Source organism: Cloeon dipterum, chromosome 2 (assembly GCF_949628265.1).
Source record: "Cloeon dipterum chromosome 2, ieCloDipt1.1, whole genome shotgun sequence".
NCBI lineage: Eukaryota > Metazoa > Arthropoda > Insecta > Ephemeroptera > Baetidae > Cloeon > Cloeon dipterum.
Genome location: NC_088787.1, coordinates 37315250 through 37340939, shown reverse-complemented (window position 1 = coordinate 37340939; position 25690 = coordinate 37315250).

Below are 25690 nucleotides of genomic sequence, written 5' to 3'. Positions count from 1 at the left end.
CGCACAGAACTGGGCACAAATGTTTTTGACTTCAGAGTAGTGAAATATTGGAATGAAATGCCACATACACTTAAATCTTGTTCAATAGTTCAGTTCCCATCGCTTTGCAGTGCGTATGTGTTCGCAAATTTTTAAAGTGTTGAACATTCTAGTTTGGGCCCATTCCGACTTTGCTCCTAGGAGCAAGGTTTTATCAAGTTGTTTGCCAGGAATGGTGCCCTTTCTCACTTCATTTTTTTTACTTCTGACTTGTCGTATTGATGTATTTGTATATTTGTATTTAAGTGAGAATAAACATCTATAATAATAATAATATAACATTTTATTTAAAAGCATTTTATAATGTTACATTATACATTTACATATTACATTTTATTAAAAAGCAAGTACATATTAACAAATTACATTTAGTATTTAAATATAACATTTCATTTAAAAGCATTTTACAATGTACGTTTATTTTTCATTTTATTTAATAGCAAATATATATTAGAATATTACCTTTATTATTTACTTATAACATTTCATTTTATTAGGTAACTTAAAGTATTTACACATAACACTTCATTTAAAAGCATTTTAAAAGGTTACATTGATTATTAACATATAACATTTTAATTAAAAGCATTTTTAAATGTTACATTGTACATTTACTATAACATTTTATTTAATAGCAAATACATATTAGAATATTACATTTAGTATTTACATATAACATTTCAGTTAAAAGCATATAATAATATTACACTGTACATTTATTATTTACACATTATTTTAAAGCAAATACATATTAGAATATTACATTAAGTATTCACATATAACAGTTCATTTTATAATGTAACATATGGTATTTACATATAACATTTCATTTAAAAGCATTTTATAATGTTACATTATACATTTACATATTACATTTTATTAAAAAGCATGTACATATTAACAAATTACATATAGTATTTAAATATAACATTTCATTTAAAAGCATTTTAAAATGTTACAATGTACGTTTATTTTTCATTTTATTTAATAGCAAATATATATTAGAATATTACATTAATTATTTACTTATAACATTTCATTTTATTAGGTAACTTAAAGTATTTACACATAACACTTCATTTAAAAGCATTTTAAAAGGTTACATTGATTATTTACATATAACATTTTAATTAAAAGCATTTTTAAATGTTACATTGTACATTTACTATAACATTTTATTTAATAGCAAATACATATTAGAATATTACATTTGGTATTTACATATAACATTTTCAGTTAAAAGCATATAATAATATTACACTGTACATTAATTATTTACACATTATTTTAAAGCAAATACATATTAGAATATTACATTTAGTATTCACATATAATAGTTCATTTTATAATGTAACATAAGGTATTTACATATAACATTTCATTTAAAAGCATTTTATAATGTTACATTATACATTTACATATTACATTTTATTAAAAAGCAAGTACATATTATAACATTACATTTAATATTCACATATAACATTTCATTTTGTTAGGTAACATTAAGTATATACGCATAACATTTCATTTAAAAGCATTTTAAAAGGTTACATAGAACATTTACATATAAGATTTCATTTAATAGCAAATACATATTAGAATATTATATTTAGTATTCACACATTACATTTTGTTTTAAAAGCAGATTCATATTTTAATATCACATTTAGTATTAACATATAACATTTCATTTTATAATAAAACATTAAGTATTTACACATAACATTTTGTTTAAAAGTATTTTCTAATGTTACATTTTTCATTTACATATTACATTTTATTTAATAGCAAATACATATTAGAATAATACATTTAGTATTTACATATAACATTTCACTTAAAAGCATATTATTTTATAACACTGTACATTTATACTTTACATTTTATTTAAAAACAATTACATATTAAAATATTACATTTTGCATTTACTTTTTACATTTTGTTTCAAAAGCAGATTCAATAAATAAAATCATATTTCGTATTCTAAAATAACATTTTATTTTATAATGTTACATAAGGTATTTACACATAACATTTCATTTAAAAGCATTTTATAATGTTATATTGTACATTTCAATATTACTTTTTATTTAAAAGTAAATACATTTGAAAATATTACATTTAGTATTTACATATAACATTTCATTTTATTAGGTAACATAAAGTATTTATTCATAACACTTCATTTAAAAGCATTTTAAAAGGTTACATTGAACATTTACATATTACATTTTATTTTAAAGCAAACACATATAAAAATGTTATATTTAGAATTCACACATGACATTTTGTTTAAAAAACAGATTCATATTTTAATATCACATTTAGTATTAACATATAACATTTCATTTTATAATTTAACATTAGGTATTTACACATAACATTTCGTTTTAAAGCATTTTATAATGTTACATTGTAATTTGACATATAACGTTTTATTTAAAAGCAAGTACATATGAACACATTACATTTAGTATTTAAATATAACATTTCATTTAAAAGCATTTCAAAATGTTACATTGTACGTTTATTTTTACATTTTATTTAATAGCAAATACATATTAGAATATTACATTTATTATTTACATACAACATTTCATTTTATTAGGTAACTTAAAGTATTTACACATAACACTTCATTAAAAAGCATTTTAAAAGGTTACATTGATTATTTACATATAACATTTTAATTAAAAGCATTTTTAAATAATACATTGTACATTTATTATAACATTTTATTAAATAGCAAATACATATTAGAATATTACATTTAGTATTTACATATAACATTTCACTTAAAAGCATATTATGTTATTACACTGTACATTTATACTTTACATTTTATTAAATAACAATTACATATTAAAATATTACATTTTGTATTTACTTTTTACATTTTGTTTCAAAAGCAGATTCAATAAATAAAATCATATTTAGTATTCTCATAAAACATTTTATTTTATAATGTTTCATAAGGTATTTACACATAACATTTCATTTAAAAGCATTTTAAAAGGTTACATTGATTATTTACATATAACATTTCATTTAAAAGCATTTTATAATATTACAATGTACATTCATACTTTACATTTTATTTAAAAGCAAATACATATTAAAATATTACATTTAGTATTCACATATAACATTTCATTTTATAATGTAACATAAGGTATTTACACATAACATTTCATTTAAAAGCATTTTATAATGTTACAATGTACGTTTATTTTTCATTTTATTTAATAGCAAATATATATTAGAATATTTTATTTATTATTTACATATAACATTTCATTTTATTAGGTAACTTAAAGTATTTACACATAACACTTCATTTAAAAGCATTTTAAAAGGTTACATTGATTATTTACATATAACATTTTAATTAAAAGCATTTTTAAATGTTTCATTGTTTATTTATTATAACATTTTATTTAATAGCAAATACATATTAGAATATTACATTTAGTATTTACATATAACATTTCACTTAAAAGCATATAATAATATTACACTGTACATTTATTCTTTACATTTTATTTTAAAGCAAATACATATTAGAATATTACTTTTAGTATTCACATATAACAGTTCATTTTATAATGTAACATAAGGTATTTACATATAACATTTCATGAAAAAGCATTTTATAATATAACAATGTACATTTATATTTTACATTTTATTTTAAAGCAAATACATATTATAACATTACATATAGTATTCACATAAAACATTTTATTTTATTAGGTAACATTAAGTATTTACACATAACAATTCATTTAAAAGCATTTTTTAAGGTTACATTGTACATTTACAAATAACATTTTATTTAAAAGCAAACACATATTAAATTATTGCATTTAGTATTCACACATTACATTTTGTTTAAAAAGCAGATTCATATTTTAATATTACATTTAGTATAAACATATAACATTTCATTTAATAATGAACATAATGTATTAACACATAACATTTCGTTTTAAATCATTTAATAATGTTACATTGTACATATATATTTTACATTTTATTTAAAAGCAAATACATATTGAAATATTAAATTAAGTATTCACACATTACATTTCATTTTATTAGGTAAAATTATGTATTTACACATTAATATTCATTTAAAAGCATTTTAAAAGGTTACATTGTACATTTACATTAAAAATTTTATTTATAAGCAAACACATATTAAAATATTACATTTAGTATTCACACATTAAAATTTGTTTAAAAAGTATATTCATATTTTAATATTACATTTAGTTTTTACATATAACATTTCATTTTATAATGTAACATTAGGTATTTACTCATAACATTTCGTTTTAAAGCCTTTTATAATGTAACATTGTACATTTATACTTACATTTTATTAAAAAGCAAATACATATTAAAATATTAAATTTAGTATTCTTAAATTACATTTCATTTAATTAGATAACATAAAGTATTTACACATAACATTTCCTTTGAAAGCATTTCAAAATGTTACATTGTACATTTATATTTTACATTTTATTTAAAAGCAAATACATATTAGAATATTGCATTTAGTATTTACGTATAACATTTCATTGATTAGCATTTTATAATATTACAATGTACATTTATACTTTACATTTTATTTAAAAGCAAATACATATTACAATATTACATTTAGTATTCACATATAACATTTCATTTTATAATGTAATATAAGGTATTTACATATAACATTTCATTTAAAAGCATTTTATAATGTAACATTATACATTTACATATTACATTTTATTAAAAAGCAAGTACATATTAACACATTACATTTAGTATTTAAATATAACATTTCATTTAAAAGCATTTTAAAATGTTACAATGTACGTTTATTTTTCATTTTATTTAATAGCAAATATATATTAGAATATTACATTTATTATTTACATATAACATTTCATTTTATTAGGTAACTTAAAGTATTTACACATAATACTTCATTTAAAAGCATTTTAAAAGGTTAAATTGATTATTTACATATAACATTTTAATTAAAAGCATTTTTTAATGTTTCATTGTACATTTATTATAACATTTTATTTAATAGCAAATACATATTAGAATATTACATTTAGTATTTACATATAACATTTCACTTAAAAGCATATAATAATATTACACTGTACATTTATTATTTACACATTATTTTAAAGCAAATACATATTAGAATATTACATTTAGTATTCACATATAACAGTTCATTTTATAATGTAACATAAGGTATTTACATATAACATTTCATTTAAAAGCATTTTATAATGTTACATTATACATTTACATATTACATTTTATTAAAAAGCAAGTACATATTATAACATTACATTTAATATTCACATATAACATTTCATTTTATTAGGTAACATTAAGTATTTACGCATAACATTTCATTTAAAAGCATTTTAAAAGGTTACATTGAACATTTACATATAAGATTTCATTTAATAGCAAATACATATTAGAATATTATATTTAGTATTCACACATTACATTTTGTTTTAAAAGCAGATTCATATTTTAATATCACATTTAGTATTAACATATAACATTTCATTTTATAATAAAACATTAAGTATTTACACATAACATTTTGTTTAAAAGTATTTTCTAATGTTACATTTTTCATTTACATATTACATTTTATTTAATAGCAAATACATATTAGAATAATACATTTAGTATTTACATATAACATTTCACTTAAAAGCATATTATTTTATAACACTGTACATTTATACTTTACATTTTATTTAAAAACAATTACATATTAAAATATTACATTTTGTATTTACTTTTTACATTTTGTTTCAAAAGCAGATTCAATAAATAAAATCATATTTCGTATTCTAAAATAACATTTTATTTTATAATGTTACATAAGGTATTTACACATAACATTTCATTTAAAAGCATTTTATAATGTTATATTGTACATTTCAATATTACTTTTTATTTAAAAGTAAATACATTTGAAAATATTACATTTAGTATTTACATATAACATTTCATTTTATTAGGTAACATAAAGTATTTATTCATAACACTTCATTTAAAAGCATTTTAAAAGGTTACATTGAACATTTACATATTACATTTTATTTTAAAGCAAACACATATAAAAATGTTATATTTAGAATTCACACATGACATTTTGTTTTAAAAACAGATTCATATTTTAATATCACATTTAGTATTAACATATAACATTTCATTTTATAATTTAACATTAGGTATTTACACATAACATTTCGTTTTAAAGCATTTTATAATGTTACATTGTAATTTGACATATAACGTTTTATTTAAAAGCAAGTACATATGAACACATTACATTTAGTATTTAAATATAACATTTCATTTAAAAGCATTTCAAAATGTTACATTGTACGTTTATTTTTACATTTTATTTAATAGCAAATACATATTAGAATATTACATTTATTATTTACATACAACATTTCATTTTATTAGGTAACTTAAAGTATTTACACATAACACTTCATTAAAAAGCATTTTAAAAGGTTACATTGATTATTTACATATAACATTTTAATTAAAAGCATTTTTAAATAATACATTGTACATTTATTATAACATTTTATTAAATAGCAAATACATATTAGAATATTACATTTAGTATTTACATATAACATTTCACTTAAAAGCATATTATGTTATTACACTGTACATTTATACTTTACATTTTATTAAATAACAATTACATATTAAAATATTACATTTTGTATTTACTTTTTACATTTTGTTTCAAAAGCAGATTCAATAAATAAAATCATATTTAGTATTCTCATAAAACATTTTATTTTATAATGTTTCATAAGGTATTTACACATAACATTTCATTTAAAAGCATTTTAAAAGGTTACATTGAACATTTACATATAACATTTCATTTAAAAGCATTTTATAATATTACAATGTACATTCATACTTTACATTTTATTTAAAAGCAAATACATATTAAAATATTACATTTAGTATTCACATATAACATTTCATTTTATAATGTAACATAAGGTATTTACACATAACATTTCATTTAAAAGCATTTTATAATGTTACATTGAACATTTACATATTACATTTTATTTTAAAGCAAACACATATAAAAATGTTACATTTAGAATTCACACATGACATTTTGTTTAAAAAGCAGATTCATATTTTAATATCACATTTAGTATTAACATATAACATTTCATTTTATAATTTAACATTAGGTATTTACACATAACATTTGGTTTTAAAGCATTTTATAATGTTACATTGTAATTTTACATAAAACGTTTTATTTAAAAGCAAGTACATATTAACACATTACATTTAGTATTTAAATATAACATTTCATTTAAAAGCATTTTAAAATGTTACAATGTACGTTTATTTTTCATTTTATTTAATAGCAAATATATATTAGAATATTTTATTTATTATTTACATATAACATTTCATTTTATTAGGTAACTTAAAGTATTTACACATAACACTTCATTTAAAAGCATTTTAAAAGGTTACATTGATTATTTACATATAACATTTTAATTAAAAGCATTTTTAAATGTTTCATTGTTTATTTATTATAACATTTTATTTAATAGCAAATACATATTAGAATATTACATTTAGTATTTACATATAACATTTCACTTAAAAGCATATAATAATATTACACTGTACATTTATTCTTTACATTTTATTTTAAAGCAAATACATATTAGAATATTACTTTTAGTATTCACATATAACAGTTCATTTTATAATGTAACATAAGGTATTTACATATAACATTTCATGAAAAAGCATTTTATAATATAACAATGTACATTTATATTTTACATTTTATTTTAAAGCAAATACATATTATAACATTACATATAGTATTCACATAAAACATTTTATTTTATTAGGTAACATTAAGTATTTACACATAACAATTCATTTAAAAGCATTTTTTAAGGTTACATTGTACATTTACAAATAACATTTTATTTAAAAGCAAACACATATTAAATTATTGCATTTAGTATTCACACATTACATTTTGTTTAAAAAGCAGATTCATATTTTAATATTACATTTAGTATAAACATATAACATTTCATTTAATATTGAACATAATGTATTAACACATAACATTTCGTTTTAAATCATTTAATAATGTTACATTGTACATATATATTTTACATTTTATTTAAAAGCAAATACATATTGAAATATTAAATTAAGTATTCACACATTACATTTCATTTTATTAGGTAAAATTATGTATTTACACATTAATATTCATTTAAAAGCATTTTAAAAGGTTACATTGTACATTTACATTAAAAATTTTATTTATAAGCAAACACATATTAAAATATTACATTTAGTATTCACACATTAAAATTTGTTTAAAAAGAATATTCATATTTTAATATTACATTTAGTTTTTACATATAACATTTCATTTTATAATGTAATATTAGGTATTTACTCATAACATTTCGTTTTAAAGCCTTTTATAATGTAACATTGTACATTTATACTTACATTTTATTAAAAAGCAAATACATATTAAAATATTAAATTTAGTATTCTTAAATTACATTTCATTTAATTAGATAACATAAAGTATTTACACATAACATTTCCTTTGAAAGCATTTTAAAATGTTACATTGTACATTTATATTTTACATTTTATTTAAAAGCAAATACATATTAGAATATTGCATTTAGTATTTACGTATAACATTTCATTGATTAGCATTTTATAATATTACAATGTACATTTATACTTTACATTTTATTTAAAAGCAAATACATATTACAATATTACATTTAGTATTCACATATAACATTTCATTTTATAATGTAATATAAGGTATTTACATATAACATTTCATTTAAAAGCATTTTATAATGTAACATTATACATTTACATATTACATTTTATTAAAAAGCAAGTACATATTAACACATTACATTTAGTATTTAAATATAACATTTCATTTAAAAGCATTTTAAAATGTTACAATGTACGTTTATTTTTCATTTTATTTAATAGCAAATATATATTAGAATATTACATTTATTATTTACATATAACATTTCATTTTATTAGGTAACTTAAAGTATTTACACATAATACTTCATTTAAAAGCATTTTAAAAGGTTACATTGATTATTTACATATAACATTTTAATTAAAAGCATTTTTTAATGTTTCATTGTACATTTATTATAACATTTTATTTAATAGCAAATACATATTAGAATATTACATTTAGTATTTACATATAACATTTCACTTAAAAGCATATAATAATATTACACTGTACATTTATTATTTACACATTATTTTAAAGCAAATACATATTAGAATATTACATTTAGTATTCACATATAACAGTTCATTTTATAATGTAACATAAGGTATTTACATATAACATTTCATTTAAAAGCATTTTATAATGTTACATTATACATTTACATATTACATTTTATTAAAAAGCAAGTACATATTATAACATTACATTTAATATTCACATATAACATTTCATTTTATTAGGTAACATTAAGTATTTACGCATAACATTTCATTTAAAAGCATTTTAAAAGGTTACATTGAACATTTACATATTTCATTTTATTTTAAAGCAAACACATAGAAAAATGTTACATTTAGAATTCACACATGACATTTTGTTTAAAAAGCAGATTCATATTTTAATATCACATTTAGTATTAACATATTACATTTCATTTTATAATTTAACATTAGGTATTTACACATAACATTTGGTTTTAAAGCATTTTATAATGTTACATTGTAATTTTACATAAAACGTTTTATTTAAAAGCAAGTACATATTAACACATTACATTTAGTATTTAAATATAACATTTCATTTAAAAGCATTTTAAAATGTTACAATGTACGTTTATTTTTCATTTTATTTAATAGCAAATATATATTAGAATATTTTATTTATTATTTACATATAACATTTCATTTTATTAGGTAACTTAAAGTATTTACACATAACACTTCATTTAAAAGCATTTTAAAAGGTTACATTGATTATTTACATATAACATTTTAATTAAAAGCATTTTTAAATGTTTCATTGTTTATTTATTATAACATTTTATTTAATAGCAAATACATATTAGAATATTACATTTAGTATTTACATATAACATTTCACTTAAAAGCATATAATAATATTACACTGTACATTTATTCTTTACATTTTATTTTAAAGCAAATACATATTAGAATATTACTTTTAGTATTCACATATAACAGTTCATTTTATAATGTAACATAAGGTATTTACATATAACATTTCATGAAAAAGCATTTTATAATATAACAATGTACATTTATATTTTACATTTTATTTTAAAGCAAATACATATTATAACATTACATATAGTATTCACATAAAACATTTTATTTTATTAGGTAACATTAAGAATTTACACATAACAATTCATTTAAAAGCATTTTTTAAGGTTACATTGTACATTTACAAATAACATTTTATTTAAAAGCAAACACATATTAAATTATTGCATTTAGTATTCACACATTACATTTTGTTTAAAAAGCAGATTCATATTTTAATATTACATTTAGTATAAACATATAACATTTCATTTAATAATGAACATAATGTATTAACACATAACATTTCGTTTTAAATCATTTAATAATGTTACATTGTACATATATATTTTACATTTTATTTAAAAGCAAATACATATTGAAATATTAAATTAAGTATTCACACATTACATTTCATTTTATTAGGTAAAATTATGTATTTACACATTAATATTCATTTAAAAGCATTTTAAAAGGTTACATTGTACATTTACATTAAAAATTTTATTTATAAGCAAACACATATTAAAATATTACATTTAGTATTCACACATTAAAATTTGTTTAAAAAGCATATTCATATTTTAATATTACATTTAGTTTTTACATATAACATTTCATTTTATAATGTAACATTAGGTATTTACTCATAACATTTCGTTTTAAAGCCTTTTATAATGTAACATTGTACATTTATACTTACATTTTATTAAAAAGCAAATACATATTAAAATATTAAATTTAGTATTCTTAAATTACATTTCATTTAATTAGATAACATAAAGTATTTACACATAACATTTCCTTTGAAAGCATTTTAAAATGTTACATTGTACATTTATATTTTACATTTTATTTAAAAGCAAATACATATTAGAATATTGCATTTAGTATTTACGTATAACATTTCATTGAAAAGCATTTTATAATATTACAATGTACATTTATACTTTACATTTTATTTAAAAGCAAATACATATTACAATATTACATTTAGTATTCACATATAACATTTCATTTTATAATGTAATATAAGGTATTTACATATAACATTTCATTTAAAAGCATTTTATAATGTAACATTATACATTTACATATTACATTTTATTAAAAAGCAAGTACATATTAACACATTACATTTAGTATTTAAATATAACATTTCATTTAAAAGCATTTTAAAATGTTACAATGTACGTTTATTTTTCATTTTATTTAATAGCAAATATATATTAGAATATTACATTTATTATTTACATATAACATTTCATTTTATTAGGTAACTTAAAGTATTTACACATAATACTTCATTTAAAAGCATTTTAAAAGGTTACATTGATTATTTACATATAACATTTTAATTAAAAGCATTTTTTAATGTTTCATTGTACATTTATTATAACATTTTATTTAATAGCAAATACATATTAGAATATTACATTTAGTATTTACATATAACATTTCACTTAAAAGCATATAATAATATTACACTGTACATTTATTATTTACACATTATTTTAAAGCAAATACATATTAGAATATTACATTTAGTATTCACATATAACAGTTCATTTTATAATGTAACATAAGGTATTTACACATAACATTTCATTTAAAAGCATTTTATAATGTTACATTATACATTTACATATTACATTTTATTATGAAGCAAGTACATATTATAACATTACATTTAATATTCACATATAACATTTCATTTTATTAGGTAACATAAAGTATTTACTCATAACACATCATTTAAAAGCATTTTAAAAGGTTACATTGAACATTTACATATTTCATTTTATTTTAAAGCAAACACATAGAAAAATGTTACATTTAGAATTCACACATGACATTTTGTTTAAAAAGCAGATTCATATTTTAATATCACATTTAGTATTAACATATAACATTTCATTTTATAATTTAACATTAGGTATTTACACATAACATTTGGTTTTAAAGCATTTTATAATGTTACATTGTAATTTTACATAAAACGTTTTATTTAAAAGCAAGTACATATTAACACATTACATTTAGTATTTAAATATAACATTTCATTTAAAAGCATTTTAAAATGTTACAATGTACGTTTATTTTTCATTTTATTTAATAGCAAATATATATTAGAATATTTTATTTATTATTTACATATAACATTTCATTTTATTAGGTAACTTAAAGTATTTACACATAACACTTCATTTAAAAGCATTTTAAAAGGTTACATTGATTATTTACATATAACATTTTAATTAAAAGCATTTTTAAATGTTTCATTGTTTATTTATTATAACATTTTATTTAATAGCAAATACATATTAGAATATTACATTTAGTATTTACATATAAAATTTCACTTAAAAGCATATAATAATATTACACTGTACATTTATTCTTTACATTTTATTTTAAAGCAAATACATATTAGAATATTACTTTTAGTATTCACATATAACAGTTCATTTTATAATGTAACATAAGGTATTTACATATAACATTTCATGAAAAAGCATTTTATAATATAACAATGTACATTTATATTTTACATTTTATTTTAAAGCAAATACATATTATAACATTACATATAGTATTCACATAAAACATTTTATTTTATTAGGTAACATTAAGTATTTACACATAACAATTCATTTAAAAGCATTTTTTAAGGTTACATTGTACATTTACAAATAACATTTTATTTAAAAGCAAACACATATTAAATTATTGCATTTAGTATTCACACATTACATTTTGTTTAAAAAGCAGATTCATATTTTAATATTACATTTAGTATAAACATATAACATTTCATTTAATAATGAACATAATGTATTAACACATAACATTTCGTTTTAAATCATTTAATAATGTTACATTGTACATATATATTTTACATTTTATTTAAAAGCAAATACATATTGAAATATTAAATTAAGTATTCACACATTACATTTCATTTTATTAGGTAAAATTATGTATTTACACATTAATATTCATTTAAAAGCATTTTAAAAGGTTACATTGTACATTTACATTAAAAATTTTATTTATAAGCAAACACATATTAAAATATTACATTTAGTATTCACACATTAAAATTTGTTTAAAAAGCATATTCATATTTTAATATTACATTTAGTTTTTACATATAACATTTCATTTTATAATGTAACATTAGGTATTTACTCATAACATTTCGTTTTAAAGCCTTTTATAATGTAACATTGTACATTTATACTTACATTTTATTAAAAAGCAAATACATATTAAAATATTAAATTTAGTATTCTTAAATTACATTTCATTTAATTAGATAACATAAAGTATTTACACATAACATTTCCTTTGAAAGCATTTTAAAATGTTACATTGTACATTTATATTTTACATTTTATTTAAAAGCAAATACATATTAGAATATTGCATTTAGTATTTACGTATAACATTTCATTGAAAAGCATTTTATAATATTACAATGTACATTTATACTTTACATTTTATTTAAAAGCAAATACATATTACAATATTACATTTAGTATTCACATATAACATTTCATTTTATAATGTAATATAAGGTATTTACATATAACATTTCATTTAAAAGCATTTTATAATGTAACATTATACATTTACATATTACATTTTATTAAAAAGCAAGTACATATTAACACATTACATTTAGTATTTAAATATAACATTTCATTTAAAAGCATTTTAAAATGTTACAATGTACGTTTATTTTTCATTTTATTTAATAGCAAATATATATTAGAATATTACATTTATTATTTACATATAACATTTCATTTTATTAGGTAACTTAAAGTATTTACACATAATACTTCATTTAAAAGCATTTTAAAAGGTTACATTGATTATTTACATATAACATTTTAATTAAAAGCATTTTTTAATGTTTCATTGTACATTTATTATAACATTTTATTTAATAGCAAATACATATTAGAATATTACATTTAGTATTTACATATAACATTTCACTTAAAAGCATATAATAATATTACACTGTACATTTATTATTTACACATTATTTTAAAGCAAATACATATTAGAATATTACATTTAGTATTCACATATAACAGTTCATTTTATAATGTAACATATGGTATTTACATATAACATTTCATTTAAAAGCATTTTATAATGTTACATTATACATTTACATATTACATTTTATTAAAAAGCAAGTACATATTATAACATTACATTTAATATTCACATATAACATTTCATTTTATTAGGTAACATTAAGTATTTACGCATAACATTTCATTTAAAAGCATTTTAAAAGGTTACATTGAACATTTACATATAAGATTTCATTTAATAGCAAATACATATTAGAATATTATATTTAGTATTCACACATTACATTTTGTTTTAAAAGCAGATTCATATTTTAATATCACATTTAGTATTAACTTATAACATTTCATTTTATAATAAAACATTAAGTATTTACACATAACATTTTGTTTAAAAGTATTTTCTAATGTTACATTTTACATTTACATATTACATTTTATTTAATAGCAAATACATATTAGAATAATACATTTAGTATTTACATATAACATTTCACTTAAAAGCATATTATTTTATTACACTGTACATTTATACTTTACATTTTATTTAAAAACAATTACATATTAAAATATTACATTTTGTATTTACTTTTTACATTTTGTTTCAAAAGCAGATTCAATAAAAAAAATCATATTTCGTATTCTATAATAACATTTTATTTTATAATGTTACATAAGGTATTTACACATAACATTTCGTTTAAAAGCATTTTATAATGTTATATTGTACATTTCAATATTACTTTTTATTTAAAAGTAAATACATTTGAAAAAATTACATTTAGTATTTACATATAACATTTCATTTTATTAGGTAACATAAAGTATTTTCAATTTCAATTTCAAGATATTTTTATTTCATTAGTCAGAATATATACAATTAACTTTGAAATACGTCAGATTATAACACTCAATGATTAAGAAATATACAAAATATAAATATTTTGACTACCACACACATTAACAATATATTCATTCAATCAAATCTTATCACACTCACAACTTCTGGCACAAATATTCACTAAGGTCGTAGAAATTGTACTTGCTATTTATTCATAACACTTCATTTAAAAGCATTTTAAAAGGTTACATTGAACATTTACATATTACATTTTATTTTAAAGCAAACACATATAAAAATGTTATATTTAGAATTCACACATGACATTTTGTTTAAAAAGCAGATTCATATTTTAATATCACATTTAGTATTAACATATAACATTTCATTTTATAATTTAACATTAGGTATTTACACATAACATTTCGTTTTAAAGCATTTTATAATGTTACATTGTAATTTTACATATAACGTTTTATTTAAAAGCAAGTACATATGAACACATTACATTTAGTATTTAAATATAACATTTCATTTAAAAGCATTTTAAAATGATACATTGTACGTTTATTTTTACATTTTATTTAATAGCAAATACATATTAGAATATTACATTTATTATTTACATACAACATTTCATTTTATTAGGTAACTTAAAGTATTTACACATAACACTTCATTAAAAAGCATTTTAAAAGGTTACATTGATTATTTACATATAACATTTTAATTAAAAGCATTTTTAAATAATACATTGTACATTTATTATAACATTTTATTAAATAGCAAATACATATTAGAATATTACATTTAGTATTTACATATAACATTTCACTTAAAAGCATATTATGTTATTACACTGTACATTTATACTTTACATTTTATTAAATAACAATTACATATTAAAATATTACATTTTGTATTTACTTTTTACATTTTGTTTCAAAAGCAGATTCAATAAATAAAATCATATTTAGTATTCTCATAAAACATTTTATTTTATAATGTTTCATAAGGTATTTACACATAACATTTCATTTAAAAGCATTTTAAAAGGTTACATTGAACATTTACATATTACATTTCATTTAAAAGCATTTTATAATATTACAATGTACATTCATACTTTACATTTTATTTAAAAGCAAATACATATTAAAATATTACATTTAGTATTCACATATAACATTTCATTTTATAATGTAACATAAGGTATTTACACATAACATTTCATTTAAAAGCATTTTATAATGTTACATTATACATTTACATATTACATTTTATTATGAAGCAAGTACATATTATAACATTACATTTAATATTCACATATAACATTTCATTTTATTAGGTAACATAAAGTATTTACTCATAACACATCATTTAAAAGCATTTTAAAAGGTTACATTGAACATTTACATATTACATTTTATTTTAAAGCAAACACATATAAAAATGTTACATTTAGAATTCACACATGACATTTTGTTTAAAAAGCAGATTCATATTTTAATATCACATTTAGTATTAACATATAACATTTCATTTTATAATTTAACATTAGGTATTTACACATAACATTTGGTTTTAAAGCATTTTATAATGTTACATTGTAATTTTACATAAAACGTTTTATTTAAAAGCAAGTACATATTAACACATTACATTTAGTATTTAAATATAACATTTCATTTAAAAGCATTTTAAAATGTTACAATGTACGTTTATTTTTCATTTTATTTAATAGCAAATATATATTAGAATATTTTATTTATTATTTACATATAACATTTCATTTTATTAGGTAACTTAAAGTATTTACACATAACACTTCATTTAAAAGCATTTTAAAAGGTTACATTGATTATTTACATATAACATTTTAATTAAAAGCATTTTTAAATGTTTCATTGTTTATTTATTATAACATTTTATTTAATAGCAAATACATATTAGAATATTACATTTAGTATTTACATATAACATTTCACTTAAAAGCATATAATAATATTACACTGTACATTTATTCTTTACATTTTATTTTAAAGCAAATACATATTAGAATATTACTTTTAGTATTCACATATAACAGTTCATTTTATAATGTAACATAAGGTATTTACATATAACATTTCATGAAAAAGCATTTTATAATATAACAATGTACATTTATATTTTACATTTTATTTTAAAGCAAATACATATTATAACATTACATATAGTATTCACATAAAACATTTTATTTTATTAGGTAACATTAAGTATTTACACATAACAATTCATTTAAAAGCATTTTTTAAGGTTACATTGTACATTAACAAATAACATTTTATTTAAAAGCAAACACATATTAAATTATTACATTTAGTATTCGCACATTACATTTTGTTTAAAAAGCAGATTCATATTTTAATATTACATTTAGTATAAACATATAACATTTCATTTAATAATGAACATAATGTATTAACACATAACATTTCGTTTTAAATCATTTAATAATGTTACATTGTACATATATATTTTACATTTTATTTAAAAGCAAATACATATTGAAATATTAAATTAAGTATTCACACATTACATTTCATTTTATTAGGTAAAATTATGTATTTACACATTAATATTCATTTAAAAGCATTTTAAAAGGTTACATTGTACATTTACATTAAAAATTTATTTATAAGCAAACACATATTAAAATATTACATTTAGTATTCACACATTAAAATTTGTTTAAAAAGCATATTCATATTTTAATATTACATTTAGTTTTTACATATAACATTTCATTTTATAATGTAACATTAGGTATTTACTCATAACATTTCGTTTTAAAGCCTTTTATAATGTAACATTGTACATTTATACTTACATTTTATTAAAAAGCAAATACATATTAAAATATTAAATTTAGTATTCTTAAATTACATTTCATTTAATTAGATAACATAAAGTATTTACACATAACATTTCCTTTAATGGAGGCCGAATCCTACTGCCACAGGTTTCTGAGACTGAATGGTGGTAGCTCTGGGACTGTGACCAATGACATTAATATGGACACTTGGGCACAGTTTTTGAGTGGGCTGTTCAATTCTCGGGGCCTGGGGCGGGGTGAAAGTTTGAACCTGAAATCTCTCTTGCCCGGTGACTTAACTGATGATTTGCATTTTGCCTTTTTGAGCGCCGAAGTCGAGCTGGCGCTGAGGGGAATGAAAAACAAGAAGGCGCCTGGTCCCGACAATTTGCAGAACGAGGTGGTCAGGCTCCTGTGGGCAGCTCTTCCGGACGAGATCACGGCTTTCCTTAATGTTTGTCTTGAGCTGGGATCTTTTCCAATTGCTTGGAAAAATTCTAACTTGAAACTGTTGTACAAGGGAAAGGGCGCGGTTTCTAACGTGAACAGCTACCGCGGGATCAGTCTTTGCTGCTCTCTTTACAATTTGTTGGACCGAGTCATGAATAATCGCCTGTACAGTCGTTTGATTGATCTCATTCCCTCAAACCAGTTCGGATTCGTAAAAGGCAGGTCCACTATACAAGCAGTGCAGCTTTTAGTTGATGAAATTAACTTTGTAGTTTATGAGCAAAAGACCCCATTGTATGCTCTCTTCTTGGACGTCAAGAAGGCATTCGACTCGGTGAGCAGGCATTTTATTTTCGAGGAGTTGGTCGGCACCGGCAGATTCTCCGTCAGTGAGTTGAACTTGCTGGCGGAAATGCTGGATGCCAATTTGCTGACCGTTCGAGATGGAATTTCTGTATCCGAACCGATCGTCCAGTCAAATGGGGTAAAGCAAGGCGGCAGCATTTCACCTTTCCTTTTCATTTTTGCGCTCTCTGATATCAATTCTCTATTTGCTGACCTTCCAAATGTTAAAATAATCTTATTTGCTGATGACATGGTGCTTTTGTCTAGCTCCCTTGACGACATCAGGCATTCTCTAGAATTGCTGATTAATTATCTTGCTTTCAGGGAGCTAGAACTGAACTTTGATAAATGTAAAATCTTTAAATTCCGCAACAAAGGTCGAGGGCGGCTCAAAAAAACTGACTCTTTAATTGTTCACAATAGGCCAATCGAGTTTGTTAATGAATTCACTTATTTGGGCGTAGTTTTTCAAGCCTCAGGAATCTCCTTCTCTAAACACGTCGCCAAAAAAGTCAGATCCGCAATTCTTGCCACAGCTGCACTCAAAAACCTGGCCAAGTCCTCCCTCAGCACAGCATTAAAACTCTTTGACCTGGCCATAGCTCCAATAGCGAGTTATGGAATTGAAGTTATCTGGCCTTACTTAACGCTTAACGACCTCCAAAAATTAGAGACTGCTAAATCTAGATTTCTCAAAAAAGCGCTTTGCCTATCAAAATTCATGAAGTCCAGACTGGCTTATAAACTTGCTGACACGGAGTTTTTTGTTGACAAACTTTGCTCCAGATTTTCGCTGCACAGAACTCAAAACTATAACAAGTTCATTGACAATCAGCTGTTCAAGATGTCTGAAATCGATCCGGAATTTTATGGTGCTCCCGCAATGGTCAACCCAAGCTGGAAATCGGTGTGCTATGACATGAGGCACGCACTCACTCGACACGCGTGCCACGATTTCCACTTCCTGCTGTGCAAAACCAAGAGCTACCACAGCAGCGCGATCAGCGAGTGCGTCTGCAAATTCTGCGAAAAGAACATTGGCTCCTACCACTTCTTCAGCTGTGATAAAAACGATATGAGTCTCGCGCAAGCAGCAAATTCTGTGATCAAGTGATTTAAAAAATAAATGTTCTTTAAAAGTTTATTGTTATGTTGTATGTGTATATTGTATTGTACTGTAGCACACCTTGGTGTTAATAAAATATTTCATAACATTTCCTTTGAAAGCATTTTAAAATGTTACATTGTACATTTATATTTTACATTTTATTTAAAAGCAAATACATATTAGAATATTGCATTTAGTATTTACGTATAACATTTCATTGAAAAGCATTTTATAATATTACAATGTACATTTATACTTTACATTTTATTTAAAAGCAAATACCTATTACAATATTACATTTAGTATTCACATATAACATTTCATTTTATAATGTAATATAAGGTATTTACATATAACATTTCATTTAAAAGCATTTTATAATGTAACATTATACATTTACATATTACATTTTATTAAAAAGCAAGTACATATTAACACATTACATTTAGTATTTAAATATAACATTTCATTTAAAAGCATTTTAAAATGTTACAATGTACGTTTATTTTTCATTTTATTTAATAGCAAATATATATTAGAATATTACATTTATTATTTACATATAACATTTCATTTTATTAGGTAACTTAAAGTATTTACACATAACACTTCATTTAAAAGCATTTTAAAAGGTTACATTGATTATTAACATATAAAATTTTAATTAAAAGCATTTTTAAATGTTACATTGTACATTTACTATAACATTTTATTTAATAGCAAATACATATTAGAATATTACATTTAGTATTTACATATAACATTTCAGTTAAAAGCATATAATAATATTACACTGTACATTTATTATTTACACATTATTTTAAAGCAAATACATATTAGAATATTACATTTAGTATTCACATATAACAGTTCATTTTATAATGTAACATAAGGTATTTACATATAACATTTCATTTAAAAGCATTTTAAAATGTTACATTATACATTTACATATTACATTTTATTAAAAAGCAAGTACATATTATAACATTACATTTAATATTCACATATAACATTTCATTTTATTAGGTAACATTAAGTATTTACGCATAACATTTCATTTAAAATCATTTTAAAAGGTTACATTGAACATTTACATATAAGATTTCATTTAATAGCAAATACATATTAGAATATTATATTTAGTATTCACACATTACATTTTGTTTTAAAAGCAGATTCATATTTTAATATCACATTTAGTATTAACATATAACATTTCATTTTATAATAAAACATTAAGTATTTACACATAACATTTTGTTTAAAAGTATTTTCTAATGTTACATTTTACATTTACATATTACATTTTATTTAATAGCAAATACATATTAGAATTATACATTTAGTATTTACATATAACATTTCATTTCATTAGGTAACTTAAATTATTTACACATAACATTTCGTTTAAAAGCATTTTAAAATGTTACATTGTACATTTATATTTTACATTTTATTTAAAAGCAAATACATATTAGAATATTACATTTAGTATTTACATATAACATTTCAGTTAAAAGCATATAATAATATTACACTGTACATTTATTATTTACACATTTTTTTAAAGCAAATACATATTAGAATATTACATTTAGTATTCACATATAACAGTTCATTTTATATTGTAACATAAGGTATTTACATATAACATTTCATTTAAAAGCATTTTAAAATGTTACATTATACATTTACATATTACATTTTATTAAAAAGCAAGTACATATTATAACATTACATTTAATATTCACATATAACATTTCATTTTATTAGGTAACATTAAGTATTTACGCATAACATTTCATTTAAAAGCATTTTAAAAGGTTACATTGAACATTTACATATAAGATTTCATTTAATAGCAAATACATATTAGAATATTATATTTAGTATTCACACATTACATTTTGTTTTAAAAGCAGATTCATATTTTAATATCACATTTAGTATTAACATATAACATTTCATTTTATAATAAAACATTAAGTATTTACACATAACATTTTGTTTAAAAGTATTTTCTAATGTTACATTTTACATTTACATATTACATTTTATTTAATAGCAAATACATATTAGAATAATACATTTAGTATTTACATATAACATTTCACTTAAAAGCATATTATTTTATTACACTGTACATTTATACTTTACATTTTATTTAAAAACAATTACATATTAAAATATTACATTTTGTATTTACTTTTTACATTTTGTTTCAAAAGCAGATTCAATAAATAAAATCATATTTCGTATTCTAAAATAACATTTTATTTTATAATGTTACATAAGGTATTTACACATAACATTTCATTTAAAAGCATTTTATAATGTTATATTGTACATTTCAATATTACTTTTTATTTAAAAGTAAATACATTTGAAAATATTACATTTAGTATTCACATATAACATTTCATTTTATAAGGTAACATAAATTATTTATTCATAACACTTCATTTAAAAGCATATTTAAAAGTTACATTGAACATTTACATATTACATTTTATTTTAAAGCAAACACATAAAAATGTTACATTTAGAATTCACACATGACATTTTGTTTAAAAAGCATATTCATATTTTAATATCACATTTAGTATTAACATATAACATTTCATTTTATAATTTAACATTAGGTATTTACACATAACATTTCGTTTTAAAGCATTTTATAATGTAACATTGTAATTTTACATAATACGTTTTATTTTAAAGCATGTACATATTATAACATTACATTTAGTATTTACATATAACATATCATTTTAAAGCATTTTATAATGTTACATTGTAATTTTACATATAACGTTTTATTAAAAAGCAAGTACATATGAACACATTACATTTAGTATTTAAATATAACATTTCATTTAAAAGCATTATAAAATGTTACATTGTACGTTTATTTTTACATTTTATTTAATAGCAAATACATATTAGAATATTTCATTTATTATTTACATATAACATTTCATTTCATTAGGTAACTTAAATTATTTACACATAACATTTCGTTTAAAAGCATTTTAAAATGTTACATTGTACATTTATATTTTACATTTTATTTAAAAGCAAATACATATTAGAATATTGCATTTAGTATTTACATATAACATTTCATTGAAAAGCATTTTATAATATTACAATGTACATTTATACTTTACATTTTATTTAAAAGCAAATACATATTACAATATTACATTTAGTATTCACATATAACATTTCATTTTATAATGTAACATAAGGTATTTACATATAACATTTCATTTAAAAGCATTTTATAATGTTACATTATACATTTACTATATCATTTTATTTAATAGCAAATACATATTAGAATATTACATTTAGTATTTACATATAACATTTCAGTTAAAAGCATATAATAATATTACACTGTACATTTATTATTTACACATTATTTTAAAGCAAATACATATTAGAATATTACATTTAGTATTCACATATAACAGTTCATTTTATAATGTAACATAAGGTATTTACATATAACATTTCATTTAAAAGCATTTTATAATGTTACATTATACATTTACATATTACATTTTATTAAAAAGCAAGTACATATTATAACATTACATTTAATATTCACATATAACATTTCATTTTATTAGGTAACATTAAGTATATACGCATAACATTTCATTTAAAAGCATTTTAAAAGGTTACATTGAACATTTACATATAAGATTTCATTTAATAGCAAATACATATTAGAATATTACATTTAGTATTTACATATAACATTTCACTTAAAAGCATATAATAATATTACACTGTACATTTATTCTTTACATTTTATTTTAAAGCAAATACATATTAGAATATTACATTTAGTATTCACATATAACATTTTATTTTATAATGTTACATAAGGTATTTACACATAACATTTCATTTAAAAGCATTTTATAATGTTATATTGTACATTTCAATATTACTTTTTATTTAAAAGTAAATACATTTGAAAATATTACATTTAGTATTTACATATAACATTTCATTTAATTAGGTAACATAAAGTATTTATTCATAACACTTCATTTAAAAGCATTTTAAAAGGTTACATTGAACATTTACATATAAGATTTCATTTAATAGCAAATACATATTAGAATATTATATTTAGTATTCACACATTACATTTTGTTTTAAAAGCAGATTCATATTTTAATATCACATTTCGTGTTAACATATAACATTTCATTTTATAATAAAACATTAAGTATTTACACATAACATTTTGTTTAAAAGTATTTTCTAATGTTACATTGTACAATTTACATATTACATTTTATTTAATAGCAAATACATATTAGAATAATACATTTAGTATTTACATATAACATTTTACTTAAAAGCATATTATATTATTACACTGTACATTTAAACTTTACATTTTATTTAATAGCAAATACATATTAGAATATTACATTTTGTATTTACTTTTTACATTTTGTTTCAAAAGCAGATTCAATAAATAAAATCATATTTAGTATTCTAAAATACCATTTTATTTTATAATGTTACATAAGGTATTTACACATAACATTTCATTTAAAAGCATTTTATAATGTTATATTGTACATTTCAATATTACTTTCTATTTAAAAGTAAATACATTTGAAAATATTACATTTAGTATTCACATATAACATTTCATTTTATTAGGTAACATAAAGTATTTACTCATAACACTTCATTTAAAAGCATTTTAAAAGGTTACATTGAACATTTACATATTACATTTTATTTTAAAGCAAACACATATAAAAATGATACATTTAGAATTCACACATGACATTTTGTTTAAAAAGCAGATTCATATTTTAATATCACATTGAGTATTAACATATAACATTTCATTTTATAATTTAACATTAGGTATTTACACATAACATTTCGTTTTAAAGCATTTTATAATGTTACATTGTAATTTTACATAATACGTTTTATTTTAAAGCATTTACATATTATAACATTACATTTAGTATTTACATATAACATTTCATTTTAAAGCATTTTATAATGTTACATTGTAATTTTACATATAACGTTTTATTTAAAAGCAAGTACATATGAACACATTACATTTAGTATTTAAATATAACATTTCATTTAAAAGCATTTTAAAAGGTAACATTGATTATTTACATATAACATTTTAATTAAAAGCATTTTTAAATGTTACATTGTACATTTATTATAAAATTTTATTTAATAGCAAATACATAGAATATTACATTTAGTGTTTACATATAACATTTCACTTAAAAGCATATTATATTATTACACTGTACATTTATACTTTACATTTTATTTAATAACAATTACATATTAAAATATTACATTTTGTATTTACTTTTTACATTTTGTTTCAAAAGCAGATTCAATAAATAAAATCATATTTAGTATTCTCATATAACATTTTATTTTATAATGTTACATAAGGTATTTACACATAACATTTCATTTAAAAG